General features: G+C 60.2%; 1 long non-coding RNA gene across 1 annotated transcript; it reads left to right on the plus strand.

Annotated features, from left to right (window-relative positions):
* The first annotated feature begins 932 nt into the window (after positions 1-932).
* Positions 933-6,275, plus strand: LOC138849067 (uncharacterized). Its single transcript, XR_011387450.1, has 3 exons — positions 933-1,054; positions 1,574-1,647; positions 6,148-6,275. It is a non-coding gene; the product is annotated as an uncharacterized lncRNA (long non-coding RNA).
* The last annotated feature ends 2,607 nt before the right edge of the window (positions 6,276-8,882 follow it).

Raw genomic sequence — 8,882 nt, forward strand, 5'->3', positions numbered from 1 at the left:
CCACTCCTTGGGAACCCTGCGCTGTCCTCACACGCGACCAGGAGCATGAGGGACGCCAAAGCTGCCAGGGCACTCCGCAAAGCCACAGCTTTGCGCCTGATCTAAGCCACCTCCCCTGAGAGCCCGCCTCTGCCCAGCGGGTGCCCGGCTCCCTTGATGGGCCAGCCCTGTCCTGGAACAGAAGCCGAGCCGTCTTCCGCCCATGTCACAGAACGGTGGGTGAAGGCAAGCTCAGGTAAGTGGCTAGACAAGCAAGTTACCCAGACCCTCGAAGCCGGGAAGAGGGTGCCGATGCCGGCAAGGCTGCGGGGGGCCTCCCTGAGGACGTTCGGGCTCCCGGCCTTCTGCCCAGAGCCGCCCAGGCGGCCTCTCTGCCTCCCCCTGGCGGGGAGCGCGCCGCCGTGGCCGGAGCGCAAGGGGCGCAGGCGAGGCGCCCGACCCCGGCCGGCCGTCGTTCCCGCCCTGGGCGCCCAGCGTGGCGGGGGTGCGCCTGCCTTCAGGGAGCTTCCATCGGGGGCGGCCGAGGAGCTGAGGGAGAGGAGCCAGGGGCAGGGGACACAGGAGTTGGGGGTCGGCCTCGCCAGGGGCCTGCCAGTGCGCGCGGGGGCTGGGGTTGTGTCCGTGTCCAGGCCAGAACTCGGCTGCTGGGGTCTTCGGGAAGGGCAGGAGCCCGGGAGGCGAGGCCGCGGGAGTGGTCGTCCCAGCGTCCCGGGTTCAGAGCAACGCCAGGGGGCTCCTGTGGCTGCAGCAGGGCGCGCGCCCAGGCCCCGCCGAGTGAGACCCAGGGCAGGCTCCCCTCCACCCGCGCACCGTCCACGTGCGGGACCCAGGGCAGAGGCCACGGGGCGGCGGGGAGGGGGCGCCGGCCAGGGCAGCCTCAGACCCCGCTCAGTCGGCCCCCGGGGCGCACAGCCTCCGCCTGCAGGCCCCACGCCCTCTAGGAGAGGGGAGCCGCTCTGAACCGGAATGATCTGGTTCCGAGCCGACTGGCTCCCCGCCCCGCGCTCCCTCTCGCTCTGCGACAGGCGGGCTTTTGCCGCAGTCCCCGACCAAGGTAAACAGAGCGAGGAGGGGGCGAGAGGGAGCGCTGTTTTCATGGCAACCCCCAGGGTGGTCGAGGTGGCCGTGGGGATGGGGGAGAGAAAGCCCACCCTCCCAGAAAAGCAACAGGGAGGGGGCACCCTGGCCCACGCACACGGTGCGCCTCGGGGTGGGGGTGGGGGTGGGGGTGTGGTCGATGACCAGGGGCCAGGGGACACGGGGGCCGCCGTCCACCCCGGGAGCTCGCACAGCCTCTCCGAGCCCAGGCCTGGCGGGCAGCCACAGAGGGGACCCAGGCCAGAGAGGACCCAGCTGGGAGACCGCCCTGTGTCTGCGCAGGTCTGCGTGCCAGTAGACATGGGGCGCCCGGAGGGTGTGCCTGGGCTCCTGGCAGCGCCCTACTGCAGCCAGGGGCAGAGGGGGCCGGGAACCTGCTACTAAGATTAGAGTAGAGCCTCAGAAACGCGGGCCACCCACCCATCAGCTGGCCGCTCTTGGGCAGGGGGTGGTCTTCTGTCCCCTGTGTACCCAGGACTGGGCGGTGTGGTGAGCTTGCAGGAAGCAGGACGGAGATGCCCTCCAGCCTCAGTTTCCCCACGTGGAATGGTGGGTCCTCTAGACCCCAGCTTCACTTCTTTTTTATTCTTTTAAAGATTTATTTATTTATTTGAAAGGCAGCGGCAAAGAGAGAGAAGTCAGTCTTCCATCTGCTGGTTCACTCCCCAGTTAACCTCAAGGGCCGGAGCTGAGCCGATCAGAAGCCAGGAGCCAGGAGCTTCTTCTGGGTCTCCCATGCAGGTGCAGGGCCCAAAGACTTGGGCCATGCTCCACTGCTTTCCCAGGCCATAGTAGAGAGCTGGGACTGGAACCAGTGCCCATATGGGATGCTGGCACCACAGGGGGTGGGTTTACCTGCTGGGTCTCCCATGCGTCGCTCCCCCTCTTCATGGAGGAACGACACTAAACCCCGCCTAGGCTTCATATCCAAGTCACGGCACCATTATGTCGCTCCCCCTCTTCGTGGAGGAACGATACAGGACCCTGCGCTGTTCTTTTGTCTGCTCGGCCCTCCCCGGGTTTGCTGCTGGTTCTTCCCGGGTTGGCTACCGTCCCTTCCACCTCCGTGGAAGGGCGGTTCCCCCTAGCCACTTTCCCCACTTCCGCGGGGGAGTGGCATACCGCCGGCCGGCTCTCTCGGGGGCTGCACAGGTGTTCCTTCAGGTAGATGTTCCCCTTAGATGTTCCTGGTGCATGTTGTCTCTCTCCTCCTTTATAGTCCTCTTCCACCAATCCCAACTCTGCTACCCACACGCCAAGTACGCTGCTCTCCTCCAATCAGGAGCAGGTCCTACAGTTTATTGGTTGAACTGGAGGCAGCTGTGTAGAAGCTGTTTCCTCCTCTCCCAGCGCCATATTGTGGGAGAGCAGATGCATAGAATAAGTCTTAATTCCAGTAACTTAGTCTAGTCCGAGTTGCTCCCCACACCATGCAGGTGCAGGGCCCAAAGACTTGGGCCATGCTCCACTGCTTTCCCAGGCCATAGTAGAGAGCTGGGACTGGAACCAGCGCCCATATGGGATGCTGGCACCACAGGGGGTGGGTTTACCTGCTACACAACGGCACCAGCCCTCAGCTTTGCCTCTTTTTTTTTTTTTTTCCTTTTGACAGGCAGAGTGGACAGTGAGAGAGAGACAGACAGAGAGAAAGGTCTTCCTTTGCCGTTGGTTCACCCTCCAATGGCTGCCACGGCCGGCGCGTTGCGCTGATCCTATGGCAGGAGCCAGGTACTTCTCCTGGTCTCCCATGGGGTGCAGGGCCCAAGCACTTGGGCCATCCTCCACTGTACTTCGCTGGCCACAGCAGAGAGCTGGCCTGGAAGAGGGGCAACCAGGACAGAATCCGGCGCCCCGACCGGGACTTGAACCCGGTGTGCTGGCGCCGAAAGGCGGAGGATTAGCCTAGTGAGCCGCGGCGCCGGCCAGCTTTGCCTCTTAATGTGGGCCTGGGAGCCACGTCCAGGACAGAACCACGTGTTGGCAGAGAAGCCGGAAGAGGACAGGAGCAAGGCGGACCACCTTTCCCTGTTTCCCTGGGCCTCACCGGGAAGCGCCCCGTTTTCTCTGCCCCCTGTGCTCGCTCTGCTCCCTCTCCCTCGAGCTCTTACCTCCATCAGCACCTCTCTCGACCTCTGGATTGCCGGCTGCACACCTCCCTCTCTGGCGCTCCCTCCTCTTCCCGCCACCCGACTTGGGATCCACGTGTTTGCTGTCTGATTCCGAGAATGGCGGTGCCAGTGCCGGGAGGACAGGGCTGTCTCCGCCTGATCTTGTCCTGTCCATCCTGAGCTCGGCACGTGACAGGTGCTCAGTGGCTTATGGTCCTCACCTGTGCTCCCCCGAACAAGGGAGAAGGGGGCTGCTGCCTTGGCAGAGATCACCAAGTAATGCCACACACGGGGACGTCAGGGGTCACTGTGCAAAACTAGCTTTGAACAAAGAACCAAGGTGGAGGAGGCTGCTGCTGCTAACACCAAGCCTGGTAGCACCAGCCCAGCTTTGAGTCCTTCCATGGCACAATGGGAAACCCGGGTCCTGGCCCACTAGGTACAGCAGGGTGGAGGGCAATGACTATGGCCTCCCTGCCCCTACCCAATGCCGAGGGCTCAGGGGGATTGTGCAGGGTGGGTGGGGGCGGGGCAGCTCTCTGTGCTCTGAGCCCTTGGTGCTGGGAGCCTGGTGGTATCAACAGGGGATACAGGAGTGGGGAGAGGGGAGAAGGGCCCACCGTTGGCTCTGCTCTTGGCAGGGGGGCCTTGCCCGTCCGCAGCCAGGTCGCCGGCGCGCCCGCTGTGTGAGGCTGCCACTGTTCCCTGCTGGGTGTAGCCGTGGGCAGCAGGTTCTCACAGCAGAAACCCCTGTTTGTGGAGTGAGTCACCTTCAATTTCCTGCCTGCCTGATGGACCTGATAAATCCAGGACACCTTTTATTGCTTTTGGCGAAAAGAAAAGGGGAAAAAAAAAATACCTGCGGTTAAGATTTACGGAGCCAAAACTGGTACAATGCAATCTTCAGAGTAATTTACACACTGAGTTTCCAAAGATGAGAAGTGAGCATTTCAGAGGTAATTTCATAAAAAGGGTCATCAGGCTCATCACGATGCCACTTTAATAGTAGTGTCTGAAATCGTTAATTAGCTTTCTTGGAGTCAGCAATGCAAAAAGGGACTGGAAAAGGACTACACATGGCAAGGTCAGACAGTGAGTGTACGTGTGGGGCAACAGATCTTGAGAGAAGCCTTGCCGGAAACAGCCGGGTGGGATGTCTGGCCTGGGCTCATTGGCAGACAAAATCAGAGCGGCTGGAGACCGGCGGTGGCTTGTCTGGCTTGTCCGTGCCGAGCCGAGGCTGGCCTGCCACCTGTTGGATTGTCCTGCAGCACCTGGGAAATGCATCCCGCCGAGCGGTGCACGGGTGTTGACAGGTGGCTGTGATGGGACCTGCAGGTGTGAGTTGCGGCCCGCGTGGGAAATGGCCTGGGAGTGCTCCAGCTCGGACTATGAGCAAAGCCACCTGGGCTAGTTACAAACACAGTCTTCACAGCTCCGCACAACACGGTGCCGCGCCGGCTGCCTGGCGGGGCAAGGTTGACGTGAGTGGGCCTGGTGGGCGGAGTGGGTCCCTCTCAGAAACGGTATCTCGCAGTTCTGACCTGCGGCCCCCCGGGATGTGACTGTTTGGAAGCTGGGTGTCTACAGAGGTCATCTAGTTTAACTGACGTCATTGGGATGGACCCCAAAGCAACACGACTGGTGTCCTTATTAAAAAGGGGGACGGGGCTGGGGCTGTTGCATCACCGGTTAACCTGTGGCATACGGTTCGAGTCCCGGCTGCTCCACTTCCCATCCAGCTCCCTGCTATGGCCTGGGAAAGCAGAAGATGACCCAGGTGCTTGGGCCCCTGCACCCACGTGGGAGACCTGGAGGAAGCTCCTGGCTTCAGAACGGTCCAGCTCTGGCCATTGCTGCCGTTTGGGGAGTGAGCCAGTAGATGGAGGATCTCTCTTTCACTTCCTCTTTCTAACTCTGTCTCTCAAATAAATAAATGTTTTTAAAAGGGGGGGTGCTTTTGGAAGGAGTCAGTGTTCTGGTGTGGCGGATAGAGCCACCACCTGCCATGCCAGCATGTCTTATGGGTGCCAGTTCATGTACTGGCTGCTCCACTTCCGGTCCAGCTCCCTCCTAATGCACCTGGGAAAGCAGCAGAAGGTGGCACAACTGCTTGGGCCCCTGCACCCATGTGAGGGGACCTGGATGAAGCTCCTGGCTCCCAGCTCTAACCATGGCAGCCACCTGGGGAGTGAACCAGCAGATGGAAGACTCTCTCTCTCCTTCTGCCTCTCCTTCTCTGTAACTTTTGAATAAATAGATACATTTTTTTTTTGACAGGCAGAGTTAGAGAGAGAGAGAGAAAGGTCTTCCTTTTTCCGTTGGTTCACCCCCCCAAGTGGCCGCTACGGCCGGCGTTTTGCGGTCAGTGCGCTGCGCCGATCCAAACCCAGGAACCAGGTGCTTCCTCCTGGTCTCCCATGTGGGTACAGGGCCCAAGGACTTGGGCCACCCTCCACTGCACTCCCGGACCACAGCAGAGAGCTGGCCTGGAAGAGGGGCAACGGGACAGAATCCGGCGCCCCGACCAGGACTAGAACCCGGTGTGCCAGCGCCGCAGGTGGAGGATTAGCCTAGTGAGCTGCAGCGCCGGCCTAAATAGATAAATCTTTAAAAAATAAATAAATGAAAGGGGAACTTTGGGCACGCACCATGCTCAGGTGCAGTCAGAGCCTGGGGGTGGGTCTGTAAGCCAAGAGCGGCACAGATGGCCCAGTCACCAGAACCTGGGGTGGGGGTGGGGCTGGGACATGTTTCTCTTCCGTCTCAGATGGCACCAACCCTGCTCACACCTGGGTCTCGGACTACAGCCTCCAGATCCGGGAAAGAATGAATTTCTGTTGTTTACGTTGTCTTTAGCTGTGCTGTTTCGTTATGGTAGCCTTGGGTTTCATCATTCTTAGTGTTCCTGGATGTCTTTTTATTTTCTTTTAAAATGCAGGCATTTGGCACAGCCAGAGGTCCTGCCACCACTGCTATTTCCGGCTTCCTGCTAATGACACTGACAGGCAGCAGGTGACGGCCCAAGTACTTGAGTCCCTGCCACCGTTCGGGGAGTGAACCAGCAGGTGAAAGATCTGTCTCTCCCTCTCTCCCTCTCTCCCTCTCTCCCCTTCTCCCTCTCTGTGTCACTCTGCCATTCAAATGTTTTTTAAAAAATGAAATGAAATGAAAAATCTGCTCTCAAAATATTGTTTCAAGAACCAGGATAGGCCGGCGCCGCGGCTCACTAGGCTAATCCTCCACCTAGCGGCGCCGGCACACCGGGTTCTAGTCCCAGTCGGGGCGCCAGATTCTGTCCCGGTTGCCCCTCTTCCAGGCCAGCTCTCTGCTGTGGCCAGGGAGTGCAGTGGAGGATGGCCCAGGTGCTTGGGCCCTGCACCCCATGGGAGACCAGGAGAAGCACCTGGCTCCTGGCTTTGGATCAGTGCGGTGCGCCGGCCATAGCGCGCCAGCTGTGGCGGCCATTGGAGGGTGAACCAACGGCAAAGGAAGACCTTTCTCTCTGTCTCTCTCTCTTACTGTCCACTCTGCCTGGGGGGCGGAGAGGGGGGAAGAACCAGGATAAAAATGAGGAGATGGCGGTGTGGCCCAGTGAGTTAAGCTGTTGCTTGAGACCCAATAGTGGAGTGCTAGTTCGAGTCCCAGCTGCTCCACTTTTTTTTTTTTAATTTTTTTTTTTTTTGACAGGCAGAGTGGACAGTGAGAGAGACAGAGAGAAAGGTCTTCCTTTTTCTGTTGGTTCGCCCCCAAAGGCCACTGCAGCCGGCGCGCTGTGACCGGCGCACCTCTCTGATCCGAAGCCAGGAGCCAGGTGCTTCTCCTGGTCTCCCATGCGGGTGCAGGGCCCAAGGACTTGGGCCACAGCAGAGAGCTGGCCTGGAAGAGGGGCAACCAGGACAGAATCCAGCACACCGACTGGGACTAGAACCCGGGGTGCCGGTCCGCAGGGATTAGCCTAGTGAGCTGTGGTGCCGGTCACTTTTTTTTTTTTAAGATTTATTTATTTATTTGAAAATCAGAGTTACACAGAGAGAGGAGAGTCAGAGAGAGAGAGAGAGAGGGAGAGGTCTTCCATCTGCTGGTTCACTCCCCAATGGACCGCAATGGCCCAGAGCTCCACCTGGGTCTCCCCCATGGGTAGCAGGGACCCAAGTGCCCGGGCCATCTTCCATGGCCGTCCTAGGTGCATTAGCAGGGAGCAGGGTTGAAAGCAGAGCCGCCAGGACTGGAACCCGCGCTCTTGACACGGGATGCTGGCCTCACAGCGGCATAGCCGCCGCGCCACAGTGCCGGCCCCTGGAGTTCAAATCCTTGCTTTAGTTCAAGGCGACAGGATCATGTTCGAGCCAGGATGGACTTCTTGACCCCAAACAGCGGACAGAAGGCGGCTTGTTTGGGTGGGGCCGCGGGATGCAGGAAGCCCGTGGCAAGCTCGGGAGCACAGCTTCTCTTTCTTTAGGGAGTGACTTTTGGTAAATTTGGATCCTAAAATGGTGACCCTGCTCACTGTTCCCGGGGAGCGAAGTCATTCCCGTTGGCGTGCGATGCATTTCCCACCCTCCCAGGCATGGTCAGCGTAAGGGCGAGCTGGTGGCCTCCTTGTGGCCAGGAAGTCCCTTCTTGCAGCCGGATGGGGGCCAGTGCCATGGCCCTTTTTGTGTGCTTTGAATGGTCGGGCCTGGGAGCGAGCGCGACAGGATGGGGGTGGCGAGGCCGTCTGCCGGGGACCCTGGGACTCACTACCCACAGCCCGGCGAGCCGCGAATTATGTTCATCTTCCTCCCTGCAGGGAGTGCTGTCAGTCTCTGTCTTCCAGAAGATTCTTGTAATGACTTCTCTAAGAGTTTGGGCTCCACGCGCTTCAGCTAAAATTGGACTCAGCTTGGGAGTGAAGAGGCTGAGGCCTGTCCAGACACTGGACCCAGAAGACCCCCAGAGCCCCCTGCCCCACCCAGGGGCTGCTTGGCACACGAGCGGGGAGAGCAGCACCGAAGGCGTGCCGTCTGCTCCCCCAGATCCTGCTGCCCGGGGTCTCACCAGGAGGCGCAGTGCCAGGGCCCCTCCCTAAAGAAGGGCACCCCCACTTCTCCTGGGCTGGAAGGGCCGGGCACAGAGACTGGGGCAGGGCCCACGCTTGTTCTCGTCAGCCACCTGCCTGCCTGTCCCCAGCCTCAGCTGCACCCACGTCTGCTCTAGGGGAAGCGGGGAGGGTGGGGGCCAGGCCAGGCAGGTGCAGCAAGTGAGCCATCACAGAGGGAGGCCTCCCCCGCCCACCACCGCTGCCCCAGCAAGGCCCACAGGGCCATGAAAGTGTCCCCAGGGCCTCCTGACGTTGTCGCCATTTGATGTTAGCAAACAGCTTCGCTGGGCTGTGTATGGAACCCCACACTGGGCTCTGGGGAGCATAAAGGACATGAAAAGGAGCAGGGACTGGGGCTGCTGTCAGGGGTGTTACAAAATCGTTAGAAAACACGCATGTGCCTGATGGCCTGTGAGCGGAACAAAGCCCTTGGCTGTGAGTATTTGTGCCTTGCAAACCATGGCCTTCCAAAGGGTGCAGGACAGTGGCGACCAGTCCAGGCCCCGGGAAGCTCACGAACACTAGCGTGCGAGCACGGCCGACCCAGGGAGGAGTTTGCCTCCAAGGCAAAAGTGCTGTCTCCCCGGAAGTGC

This window comes from Oryctolagus cuniculus, chromosome 3 (assembly GCF_964237555.1).
Source record: "Oryctolagus cuniculus chromosome 3, mOryCun1.1, whole genome shotgun sequence".
Lineage (NCBI taxonomy): Eukaryota > Metazoa > Chordata > Mammalia > Lagomorpha > Leporidae > Oryctolagus > Oryctolagus cuniculus.